Genomic DNA, 13,772 nt, shown 5'->3' on the forward strand with positions numbered 1-13,772 from the left:
TTTCTGATACTAGTATCGGAATCGGAACAACTCTACTTGGGACCAGGGGCCCTCCCAGGGCTGGACATGGGAATAGGAAATTTCTCTGGGCTAGTCATGGGAACAGGAATTTTTTCTCTGGGCTAGAGTCAGGGCTGGACTCCTCTCTTTACTGGACTTGGGAACGAGAGCACATTCAGGGCTGGATGGACCAGCGGGGATGAAGGAGAGAGGAGAGGTGGCAAGTCAGCTTCCAGCTCTGTTTCCCAGTCTATAACGTCCCCCTCAAAGTCTGTTTCTCAATTGCAACAGAAATAGCTGAGATTATGAGTTGAACAACATGGTAATCAGGGCCAGTCTGTGGCATAGGCAGTTGCCTAGGGCGCAAGATGACTGGGGGGGGTGGTTCTTTCTTTATCGGATGTGCCCTCTTGTGACCATTCTGTTCTCCTACACCCATAAAGTTGGCATGAAATGGAAGTAGCAATTGTCTTTTTTTATCCGAGAGAAACAGCATTTGAAATGAGAGGGCGGGACTTGATTTCGTCCTTTGGGAATTGGTTGGATCGTTGGAAGTTGGGGTGTTGCTAACAAAATGGAGGCAGAGCTGAATGACAGTTTGCAGTTAGCTGTGAGGAGATTTCTCTCCACTGGATTTAACCGATGAATTTATTGAGGAAGATGATGATGAGGAGAATCAACGGCATAAAAGATGCGTGAGAGAGACACTAAATGCGTCCTCCTTGAGGTTAAGTCATATTCATAAAAAAAATAAATAAATAAATAAAAAACTTGAAATGTCTTAAGAGTAATGTTGTTATAATATCCTAACATCCTTTCAACCTTTAAGGGTAGTGTACTCCCCCATGGCTTGCGTCAGCACTTGTCAATGCATTGGTTTCTATAAAGTAAAGTATCAGCTTCAGTCTTTCCCCCAGCATTTAGCCCTCATGTCACTAGCTCCGCCCTTGAGCCATAGCTTCCGGGTCTGTTGTGAGTGCGACTGCTGTGACTGTTGACGCATGACACTGCTGACGTGTTTTCTGGTGCACCCAATAACAAAGATAACATGTCAGCAGCGTCATACGTCAGCAGCGCCACTGCAGTGTTGTGAACGCACTCACAACAGACCCGGAAGAGAAGACGATGCTGAATAAAGTTGTAATTTTTGTTATATTTTGGACCAAAATGTATTTTTGATGCTTCAACAAATTCTAACTGACCCTCTGAGGTCACATGGACTACTTTGATGTTTTTATTATTTTCAATGGAGGGACAGAAAGCTCTCGGACTAAATCTAAAATATCTTAAACTGTGTTCCGAAGATGAACGGAGGTCTTACGGGTTTGGAACAACATGAGGGTGAGTCATTAATGACAATTTAAATATATGGGTGAACTAACCCTTTAAAGCATAGGGGGGATAGATCCCTCAGCTGTGGAACAGCCTTCCAGCCCATATTAGATCGGCACAGTCTTTAAATGTTTTTAAATCATTACTTAAAACTGATTTATTTTCTTTGGCTTTCATTTATTGTGAGTTTATCATATAAATCTGTGGGTTGCCATGTGTTCTATGTCTTTGTTCGTTCAGCACTTTGGTCAGCCATGTGTTAAATAGATGCATCTTAAGCATGCAGAATAACATAAATGGACTTTGAACGATTAATTGCTGCTTTGAACGATTACATCCATAATTGTAATCGCGATTAGAAGTTCTATTAATTGTGCAGCCTTTAATGCAACCCCGTCTACAGTATTTCGAAAGTCTACGTTTTTGAGGCTCGTAGTGTAAATAACAGGTGTAACCATGGCAAACATTGTGCATTTTAAAACAAACTACTGTAAACGTAGTCTTAGTCTAAAGTTCAGGATGGAGAGGAGTCTGTCGTCACAGTAGCAACTCTTAAAAAAATAGCTTATGTGGAAATAGTTTTATGAATTGTCTGCACTTTATCTATTTAAATTATTGTTATTATTTTTTTTTTACAGTGTTTTCCTGCCAGTTGGCATTGATAGTGACTGACACTTGATAGTCAAACAATTAATAAAAAGATATGTGTTAAAAAATAAATAAATAAAATAAAATTAAAACAATAAAAATAATAATTTTCTAAAATTTGTAAATGACACTAAAATTTCTGCACTAAAATGTGTAATTTGAACCTGTACTCTGTCGATTATCAACATCACAACAAGATGATATTTAAGCTCCTTATATAGCCAAATCTCTACTGGTTTGTATTGGCCGCCTCCAGTTTTCCTTTTGTCTTGCCTCCAGCTAACACTGTGATGTAATTGTAACGTCGGCACTAAAAGGATCTATAGCTGAGCTGAATATAGCTCCGGCTGCGATCTTTCAAACACGACTCAGTGCTCACCCTTTTGCATAACAACACAAATGCTATCTGCAGCATCAGGCAACCTGTTATGGTGGTATGCGGCTCCCGCAGATCAAAGCAGTTGCCACGATCTGAGGTAAACCATTATGCAGGCAATGTTCTGCATCCCTCGGGAATAGGAACAATCACGAGTGGAGAATTTTCATTGTTACTCATCACAATGAATGCCTAACACTGAACACAAGTGCTGAGCTGTAGTCAAGTCCAGCTTTGTCGAGTCCAAGACAAGTCCAAGACCAGGACTAGTCGAGACGAGTCAAGACCGGGTCCAAAGAGGTTCGAGTCCAAGTCAAGTCTACGTAAGTCCAAAAGATCCGAGTTCAAGTCAAGACTGAGTCCAAATGAGAAAAAAAGGATATTCTTCAAGACCACATACTTACTGTAACTATTTATAATGTATGTGATGCAAGAGACAGCATATCTCCTATTCTAAGAAAATATTTTTACATTATTATTTGTAGTGATCAAACAGCATTTGCAAAGTCACAACTCTGTAGGACAGGGGTCTCCAGACTAGATCCTGGAGGGCCAATGCCCTGCAGAGTTTAGCGCCAACCAGTGTTGGGGTTTTTACTCAAAAAATGTAATTAGTTACCACTTACTAGTTACTTATGTAAATTGTAATGAGATTACATTACTAGTTACTTCATTTGAAAAGTAACTTCACTACTTATTACTTTACTTTTTTAGGGCCCTATAAAATCTGTTTGATGAATAATTGTATTCATCAAAAGCATGTCTAATTAATTTAAATCATAACACATACATTTTCACAGCAATTTATTAAAAGTTTAACAAAAATTACATGTTTAGGGCCCTATGAAATGCTTTAATTAATTATTTTTAGCATGTGTAATTATTTAAATGCATAAAACAAATTCATTTATTTCATTTTTCTTAAAATAGCCTTATGAAAAGTTTTTTCCTTTCAGAAATGTTGTTGTGTATTTAAATTTTTCTGGTAATCAAATGAAGGCATAAAACGTTCATTTAGATTTTCTTTTAAAGATAAATTGCATTTCTTTTTTCTTCTTCTGAGAAATATATTTTCAATCTGAGTATGAACAATAAACACAAACTATGCAGCATATAGTAAGAACAATTGCACAAAATGCCTTCAACAATACAGTGCAAAAACAGTGCAAATGATTCACAAACTACACACAAAATGAGTGAGAAATATTCAGAGTCCAAAAGAAAAAAATAGTGCAACTATCTTTATGAACAATGCCAAATGCTAAGACTCTTCTTCGCTCTTAAAATACACGCACACACAAAAAAATAGCCTTTCTAGAAATAGTGTTTCTTGAGTTAAGAAAACAATGTTCTTATTCAATCATCAGTTCTTTATTTACCCTTGATTGCACAGAAGCAGATATGTGTCCCCACAACCTCCAGTCTTAAAGGAGGCGGGTGGAGTTGAGGTTTCGCTGACAGCTGTACACAAGTTGTTACACAGTTAGAGATGTTCCGATACCCCTTTTCTCTTCCCGATACCGATTCTGATACCTGGGCTCAGGGTATCAGCCGATACAGAGTACTGATCCGTTACCTGGGTGTGTATCTGTATATACAGCTGTATATACTACTAGCCCTGTGTAAATTTCTAGAATTATTTTATGGTGTGCTTCAGACTTATCCCTTAATAAAACATGAACAAATACATGGTGAACTACTGTATTTATTACAGTATTTTTATTATCTGACATGAATTTGACAGTAATATTATTTATTTTCTTAAGCGAAAAAGAACTTCAAATGCAGCCACAACTCTAACAACGCAAACTAAAAAAGGTATTTTAGTTTTACAATATAACCATATAAAAAACTGCAACAAATAAGTCTAGGAATATAAAAAATTATATATTAATCAGATAATTTCTTTACAACAAAACAAAGAAAAAAACAAGCAACTGTCTAGGCATAATTATAATTATTAATAGAGACGTATTATTATTACTACATAGAGACATAGCTAAATCTACTGTAGGCTACAACAGTAGCTTAATATATTGTCAATTTACTCACGTTAAACCGAACATTTATTTTGATGAGTTGCCATGAAAATCTTTGAGTGTCTGTGTTATGATATGACAGTTTTCTCAAATGAAACGGTAGATTCTCATGAAGTGACGGTTTATGCGTTTGTGTCCTCACACACGGCAGCAACTACAAAACAGCGAGCTCCCGCACATCTGCGCCCTTCACCCACAGAGATGTAGAATTTGCAGGAGTAATATTTAAATAGTATTTTGCCATTTAACATTCACAGACACTAGTATATATTCTGCTACAGTCTGGTGCTCTGCGCTTAGACTAACACGGAAGCGACTGAATGCAGCTGCGGGTACCGAATATAATCGCATATACTGTACTACGAAGACGCCGGTATAATCACATTTTTAAATTTCCAGCACCGACTTGGTAGTGAAGTGCCAGTACTTGTAGCATCCCTAGTCGCCGTTTTACTGTCTGGTTGGTCCAGTCTGAAATACTGCTAAACAGCGGACATACTGCTAACCACTGATCTATAATATAGATGTATAATACTGTCTGTTGGCAGTTTAGAACGCAATGAGCGATCCAGTCATATATAGATCAGTGCTGCTAACGTGTTTTCATTTCTTCTTCGCTGCTCTAAATAGGGGTTGCTTGTGGCAACACAGCACAACTTCCTGTGTTTGCAATGCATTCTGAGCAGCGAAGAAGAACCGTGCAGCGATTAGGCAAAGCTAGCGGTCATAACTATGTCTTGTTTAAGAAAATGGTATCGGATCGGTATATGGGTTCATGTACTCGCCGATGCCAGAATTTGTTGTGGTATCGGTGATATTTCCGATACTATTATCGGAATCGGAACAACTCTATACACAGTAGGGCCTTTCGCACCACTTTAGTTACAGAACTAAATGTACAGTACTAAATTACTGGGACGATTTTGCGCGAACTGTTTACAAGTACCATTTAAAGGGTTGCATTTGCACAGACAGTGTGTACTACAATGTTAACAAAAAAGAACAACGATAACAACAGGAGGATGGAGGACACTGTGATCGGGTTTCACAATAATGGACATGGAATGTCAACATATACGTAAATCGATTGAAAGAATGGAAAGGAGGATTAAGAATCTCCAATGACAACTGGCAGTGCTACATTTGCTACAAGAAAATGTATACACTTAAGTAGCAACAGTATTGTACTACATACAGAACAGAGGTTTCAGTTCAGACAAGCTTCTGGTGCATGGTGGCAACCAACTGTACTCTCACCTTCCATTGAAAAATGCAAAGGAGCCATTGACTCTTATTTCAGGGACTGATTGTGTTACTAGGCAACTGTGTTAACAGTCATATCCTTTCACCATCTGTTGCCAATCCATTTTAGCGCCCGATGATTTAAATGCCAGCCACTTAATGAAGACGGTGGGTATGATATCTTTCTGAAAATAGTTAAGGAACACTAAACCATCACAAGATCCATTCATCTGCACAATAATTATAGCTTTCCCTATCATCGTATATCATTTTATTTTACTTTCTTGGATCAGACAAATTATGGATTACTAAGGGCAAGAGCTACTGTAAATGAAAAAAAAAATTGGTTGCATGCTTTCCCATTAATTCCTAAGAAGCCTGGAGAATTTTGACACACATTTTCTACAAGGATTTTGACAGTCAGTGCATGTTTTTGTGTGGACATATGTTCAGTCCATCTCATAATATATATATATATATATATATATATATTTATTTATTATTTGAATTATTCAAATGTGATTTTAAAGGACTAAATTGCAACTTGACATTGCAAAATTAAAATTCTGTGTTGAACTCTCCAAAAACATTACAATTAGACTGCACTTAAGCATAATACTACATTTACATTTTGTCATTTTCCAGATGCTTTTATCCAAAGTGACTTACAATTGGGTGATACATATGGCGATTCTTCTTAAAGAGGCAAACAGACACAGGAAGTGCTTGTAATACCAAGTTTTAGACATTGTTCAAATAAGTACAAGCTAGAAAAAGAAGGAATAAATAAAGAGAAAGGTGTTTTAATGAGATGCAGCCAAGTAGTTTCGAAAGAGATGAGTTTTCAGTTGTCACTTGAAAATTGTCGGGGATTCAGCATTACAGATAGGAGTGGGAAGATCATTCCACCAGCCAGGAATGGTGAACGAGAATGTTCTGGAAAGTGATTTTGAACCTCTCTGTGATGGTACCATGAGGCGTCGCTCACTAGCGGAACCCAGACTTCTGGAGGGGATGTAGTTTTGTAGTAATGAGTGGAAGTTGGCGGGTGCTGAGCCTTTTCTATATGCAAGCATCAATATCTTGAACTTGATGCGAACCGCAACCAGTAGCCAATGCAAGGATAAAGAGAGGCGTAACACAGGCTCTTTTGGGTTTGTTGAAGACCAGTCGTACCGCTGTAAATATTTTAAAAGTATATAAATTTCTGTCATGTCAACTCTTGGAGAGATTGGCATGGTTACGAACATGGTAAAATGTTACTGCTGCTACAACTGCAACACTGCTGCTGATTTGCTACTGCCAGTACATCCACTGAGATGCTGAGGCTACACATATAACTAGCAATGTTACACCTTATACCACCTAGTACCAAGGCTTCGAACCCGTCAGAGCTCCATATCGAGGCCTGCATTGTTTTAGTGAAGTGACGACATCGGTGACGTTCAAAGGTTCATTTGAGTGCAGTACTTTGAGAAGGGCTTCGCTTTTGGAAAAATCAGTTCTGAAGAGAGTGGAAGAAATATTGTTTTTAAACTTTCACTTCCTCTGTCCATTTCACCTTAATTACTTTTACCCTTTTTTGTCAGGTCTAAATAGCTCCATCATTTCCCTCTGTTCAACAAAGCACTGCCCAGTTACAAAATTATGAAACAACACTGAGCATAGAAACTTAAAAAAAAAACTTCAAACTTCAAACAAGGCAGACAGGGATACAGGAACTGAATAAGGATCAAGTGTTTCCTTTGATCATTTGTTTCATTTAGAATATGGTAGTAATGAAGGAGAGACATGCCCTGTTGTTTAAAACACATTTATATTATATTTTCGCTAAGTGTAGTTAGGAAATAAGCTGATAAGTTGCTTTGCAAGCATAATAATGCATCTGTGATAATATATGCAGCTCACTAGGCTTTGGAAGAGCGGCATTATATCAATGGAAACTGAAAAACAAAACAACAAAAAAAGTAAAAATACTGTAGCTAAACACTCTTCACAGGTATATACTGCATGACACTTGGGCAATGTTTTCACCTGTTTTCTAATTTCTGACACAGACAATGAAGAGACTAGTCTGCAATAGTTCCCATGGAAACCAGTGTAGTAACTAGGGCCAGTGTGGTTGTCCTGGTAACTGGGTAAATGAACAAGAGCTACAGATAGCACTCAGGATTCAAGCTCAGTGAAGAATGAATTCCTAACATCAACACAAACCCGTTTACCAACTTTGGTTTAGCCACAGTACATGGTAAAACTTTCACTGACTGCACACAAAACGTTGTACAAATCTATTTTACAGAAGTAAATAAGGTATAATAATATAACCAGACATTTTTGGACAATAAAACCAGATAGGGTCATCAGCACTCCTATGCAAACAACTGTACACTCCCTGACAAAAATGTTGTCGCCTATCCAAGTTTTAGGAACAACAAATAATAACTTGACTTCTAGTTGATCATTTGGAATCATAAGTGGTTTATATGAAAGGCAAAGACCTCTAGATTACCCTTATTTTACCTAAATAAAATCGTATGTCTTGATTTTTAATTATTTAATTAGGACAGAAAGGTCAGACTGCTTAAACAAAAGTCTTGTCACTTAAGAGAAATAATGTACAGTACAGAGCATAAAGTCATGGTGCAGTGGAAAAATAATTAATATTGTGTATGACTCCCATGAGCTTGGAGGACTGCATCCATAGGTCTCGGCAATGACTCAAATAACTTCATAATAAAGTCATCTGGAATGCCAAAAAAAAGCATTCTTGCAGGACTCCCAGAGTTCATCAAGATTCTTTGGTTTCATCTTCAATGCCTCCTCCTTCATCTTACCCCAGACATGCTAAATAATGTTCATGTCTGGTGACTGGCCTGGCCAATCCTGGAGCACCTTGACCTTCTTTGCTTTTAGGAATTTTGATGTGGAGGCTGAAGTATGAGAAGGAGTGCCTTCCTGCTGAAGAATTTGCCCTCTCTTGTGGTTTGGAATGTTATGGGCTACAAGAATGTCTTGATACCTCAGGCTGTTGTTGTTGCCATCCACTCTGCAGATCTCTCCCCATACTGAATGTAACCCCAAAGCATGATTTTTTTTTCTCCACCGAACTTGGCTGTTTTGTCTGTGAATCTTGGGTCCATGCAGGTTCCAATAGGTCTTCTGCAGTATTTGCGACTATTGGGATGCAGTTCAATAGATGATTCATCGGAAAATCAACCTTCTGCCACTTTTCCACAGTCCATCCTTCCTGCAAGCTGTGGGCCTTGGCAAATGCAACACGTTTTTTTTGTCTTGTGTTTAATGCTGGTTTCTTAGCACTAATTTGGCCATTGAGACAACTGCGTGAAAGAATTCGACAAACTGTTCTTGTACAACCCGAATTCCGGAAAAGTTGGGACGTTTTTTAAATTTTAATAAAATGAAAACTAAAGGAATTTCAAATCACATGAGCCAATATTTTATTCACAATAGAACATAAACAACGTAGCAAATGTTTAAACTGAGAAATTTTACACTTTTATCCACTTAATTAGCTCATTTAAAATTTAATGCCTGCTACAGGTCTCAAAAAAGTTGGCACGGGGGCAACAAATGGCTAAAAAAGCAAGCAGTTTTGAAAAGATTCAGCTGGGAGAACATCTAGTGATTAATTAAGTTAATTGATATCAGGTCTGTAACATGATTAGCTATAAAAGCTTTGTCTTAGAGAAGCAGAGTCTCTCAGAAGTAAAGATGGGCAGAGGCTCTCCAATCTGTGAAAGACTGCGTAAAAAATTGTGGAAAACTTTAAAAACAATGTTCCTCAACGTCAAATTGCAAAGGCTTTGCAAATCTCATCATCAACAGTGCATAACATCATCAAAAGATTCAGAGAAACTGGAGAAATCTCTGTGCGTAAGGGACAAGGCCGGAGACCTTTATTGGATACCCGTGGTCTTCGGGCTCTCAGACGATACTGCATCACTCATCGGCATGATTGTGTCAATGACATTACTAAATGGGCCCAGGAATACTTTCAGAAACCACTGTCGGTAAACACAATCCGCCGTGCCATCAGCAGATGCCAACTAAAGCTCTATCATGCAAAAAGGAAGCCATATGTGAACATGGTCCAGAAGCGCCGTCGTGTCCTGTGGGCCAAGGCTCATTTAAAATGGACTATTTCAAAGTGGAATAGTGTTTTATGGTCAGACGAGTCCAAATTTGACATTCTTGTTGGAAATCACGGACGGCGTGTCCTCCGGGCTAAAGAGGAGGGAGACCTTCCAGCATGTTATCAGCGTTCAGTTCAAAAGCCAGCATCTCTGATGGTATGGGGGTTCATAAGTGCATACGGTATGGGCAGCTTGCATGTTTTGGAAGGCTCTGTGAATGCTGAAAGGTATATAAAGGTTTTAGAGCAACATATGCTTCCCTCCAAACAACGTCTATTTCAGGGAAGGCCTTGTTTATTTCAGCAGGACAATGCAAAACCACATACTGCAGCTATAACAACAGCATGGCTTCGTCGTAGAAGAGTCCGGGTGCTAACCTGGCCTGCCTGCAGTCCAGATCTTTCACCTATAGAGAACATTTGGCGCATCATTAAACGAAAAATACGTCAAAGACGACCACGAACTCTTCAGCAGCTGGAAATCTATATAAGGCAAGAATGGGACCAAATTCCAACAGCAAAACTCCAGCAACTCATAGCCTCAATGCCCAGACGTCTTCAAACTGTTTTGAAAAGAAAAGGAGATGCTACACCATGGTAAACATGCCCCGTCCCAACTATTTTGAGACCTGTAGCAGAAATCAAAATTGAAATGAGCTCATTTTGTGCATAAAATTGTAAACTTTCTCAGTTTAAACATTTGCTATGTTATCTATGTTCTATTGTGAATAAAATATTGGCTCATGTGATTTGAAAGTCTTTTAGTTTTCATTTTATTAAAATTTAAAAAACGTCCCAACTTTTCCAGAATTCGGGTTGTAGATATAGGGGTTTCCAACCAGTTCTTATGTAGCTCTGCTGCAGTTGAAAAAGGGCTGGCCCTGGACAGTCGAACGAACAAACGGTCCTCTCCGATGGTCCTCTCGAACTTACAGGGTCTGCCTGACCTGGGCCTGTCATGAACTTCAACAGTTTCTTTAAATCTTTTTCTTATGTTCTTGTCAACTTGACGTTTAGATACATTAAAGAGTTCTGCAACCTCAGCAGGAGATTTGGTCTTCAGGCTCTTGATGATCAGCACTTTGGTCTGTGGTTGAATCTTTGGCATGCTGTCAGAGGTCAGGATTCATTTCATATGAAGGTTGGGTGTGCTGGGGTTCTTCTACACACCTGGGAATGTGTTAATTACAGCATTTGTCACAGGTGATGCTCTAATTCAATTCAAGTTTATTTGTATAGCGCTTTTTACAATACAAATCGTTACAAAGCAACTTTACAGAAAATTATGTTTCTACAATATTTAGTAGTAGCTAGTAGTTTGTGCACGTTTGACAGGATTTTAGAAAAATAAAAATAATAATAATAATAATACAAGACGTAGTCAGCTAGATGATGAACTATCAATATTATTAATTAATAGTAATTATAGGATGCAGTCACACATGTAGCAATAATTGTAAAAAATTAGTTCTGTTTGTTGATTCAAGGTTAGCATCATCTGGGGTCCTCTGAGGGTCAGCATCATCTCTTCTCAGGTGTTCTGGATCCAGACTGGAGCTTGTGTAAATCCTAGTTACCACGGGATGTAAATCCCGTGGCAAAACATAGAAACAAAATAGAGACATCTTTAGCATAGCTGCTGATCCAACAAAGTAAAATTAGTTTAACCCAAGCTAAAGAATAAAAATGCAGATGCAACTACACTCACAATTTAAGAGACACATTATTCGAATGCTTGGCGAAAGAGATGCGTTTTTAATCTAGATTTAAACAGAGAGAGTGTGTCTGAACCCCGAACATTATCAGGAAGGCTATTCCAGAGTTTGGGAGCCAAATGTGAAAAAGCTCTACCTCCTTTAGTGGACTTTGCTATCCTAGGAACTACCAAAAGTCCAGCGTTTTGTGACCTTAGGGTGCGTGATGGGTTGTAGCGTGGTAGAAGGCTAGTTAGGTACGCAGGAGCTAAACCATTTAGGGCCTTATAGGTAAGTAATGATAATTTGTAACTGATACGGAACTTAATAGGTAGCCAGTGCAGAGACTGTAAAATAGGGGTAATATGATCATATTTTCTTGACCTGGTAAGGACTCTAGCTGCTGCATTTTGGACGACCTGTAGCTTGTTTATTGACGAAGCAGGACAACCACCTAGAAGTCCATTACAATAGTCCAGTCTAGAGGTCATGAAAGCATGAACTAGCTTTTCTGCATCAGAAACAGATAACATGTTTCGTAGCTTGGCAATGTTTCTAAGATGGAAGAATGCGGTTTTTGTAACATTGGAAATATGATTTTCAAAAGACAAATTGCTGTCCAATATAACACCCAGATTTCTGACTGTAGAGGAAGTAACAGTACATCCGTCTAGTTGCAGATTGTAATCTACAAGATTCTGTGTGGTGTTTTTTGGTCCAATAATTAATATCTCTGTCTTATCCGAATTTAATTGGAGAAAATTATTTGTCATCCAATCTTTTACATTTTTAACACACTCTGTTAGCTTAGATAATTGGGAAGTTTCATCTGGTCTCGTTGAAATATATAGCTGAGTATCATCAGCATAACAGTGGAAGCTAATTCCGTATTTTCTAATAATATTACCAAGGGGCAACATGTATATTGAAAATAGAAGGGGACCTAGGACGGATCCTTGTGGCACTCCATTTTACTGATGATAAATGAGATGACACCCCATTTAAGTAAACAAAATGGTAGCGATCGGACAGGTAGGATCTAAACCATCTTAGAGCCTGCCCTTGAATACCTGTATAGTTTTGTAATCGATCTATGAGTATGTCATGATCTATGGTGTCGAACGCAGCACTAAGATCAAGTAAGACTAGAAATGAGATGCAGCCTTGATCTGACGCAAGAAGCAGGTCATTTGTAATTTTAACAAGTGCAGTTTCTGTGCTATGATGGGGCCTAAAACCTGACTGAAATTCTTCATACAGATCATTTTTATGCAGGAAGGTGCTCAATTGAGCAGACACAACTTTTTCTAAAATTTTAGACATAAATGGAAGATTTGAAATAGGCCTATAATTTGCCAGTACACTAGGATCCAGTTTTGGTTTCTTAATAAGAGGCTTGATAACCGCCAGCTTGAATGGTTTTGGGACGTGACCTAAAGATAACGACGAGTTAATGATATTGAGAAGCGGTTCTTCGGCTACAGGTAACAGCTCTTTTAGTAATTTAGTGGGTACAGGATCTAATAAACATGTTGTTGGTTTAGATACAGTGATAAGTTTATTTAGCTCTTCCTGTCCTATATTTGTAAAGCACTGCAGTTTATCTTTGGGTGCGATGGATGAAACTGAAGTGTTAGACGCTGTAGAATCTACATTCGCTATTGTATTTCTAATGTTATCTATTTTATCAGTGAAGAAATTCATAAAGTCATTACTATTTAACGTTGGTGGAATATTTGAATCAGGTGGCGTCTGGTAATTTGTTAATTTAGCCACTGTGCTAAATAAAAACCTTGGATTGTTTTGGTTATTTTCAATGAGTTTGTGGATATGCTCTGCCCTAGCAGTTTTTAGAGCCTGTCTATACCTGGACATACTGTTTTTCCATGCAATTTTAAAAACTTCCAAGTTAGTTTTTCTCCATTTGCGTTCAAGACTACGAGTTACTTTCTTGAGAGAGTGAGTATTACTGTTATACCATGGCACAGTACGTTTTTCTCTAACCTTTTTCAATTTGATGGGGGCAACAGCTTCTAATGTATTAGAGAAAATAGTGCCCATGTTGTCAGTAATTTCGTCTAATTCATGTGTATTTTTGGGTACAAATAGCAGTTGAGATAGATCAGGCAGGTTATTTGCGAATCTGTCTTTGGTGGCTGGAACAATAGTTCTGCCCAGACGGTAACGCTGAGACATATAGTTAATATCAGTTATACGCAGCATGCACGATACAAGGAAATGGTCTGTAATATCATCACATTGGGGTACAATATCTATAGCAGTAAGAT

The sequence above is a fragment of the Carassius carassius genome, chromosome 47 (assembly GCF_963082965.1).
Source record: "Carassius carassius chromosome 47, fCarCar2.1, whole genome shotgun sequence".
Lineage (NCBI taxonomy): Eukaryota > Metazoa > Chordata > Actinopteri > Cypriniformes > Cyprinidae > Carassius > Carassius carassius.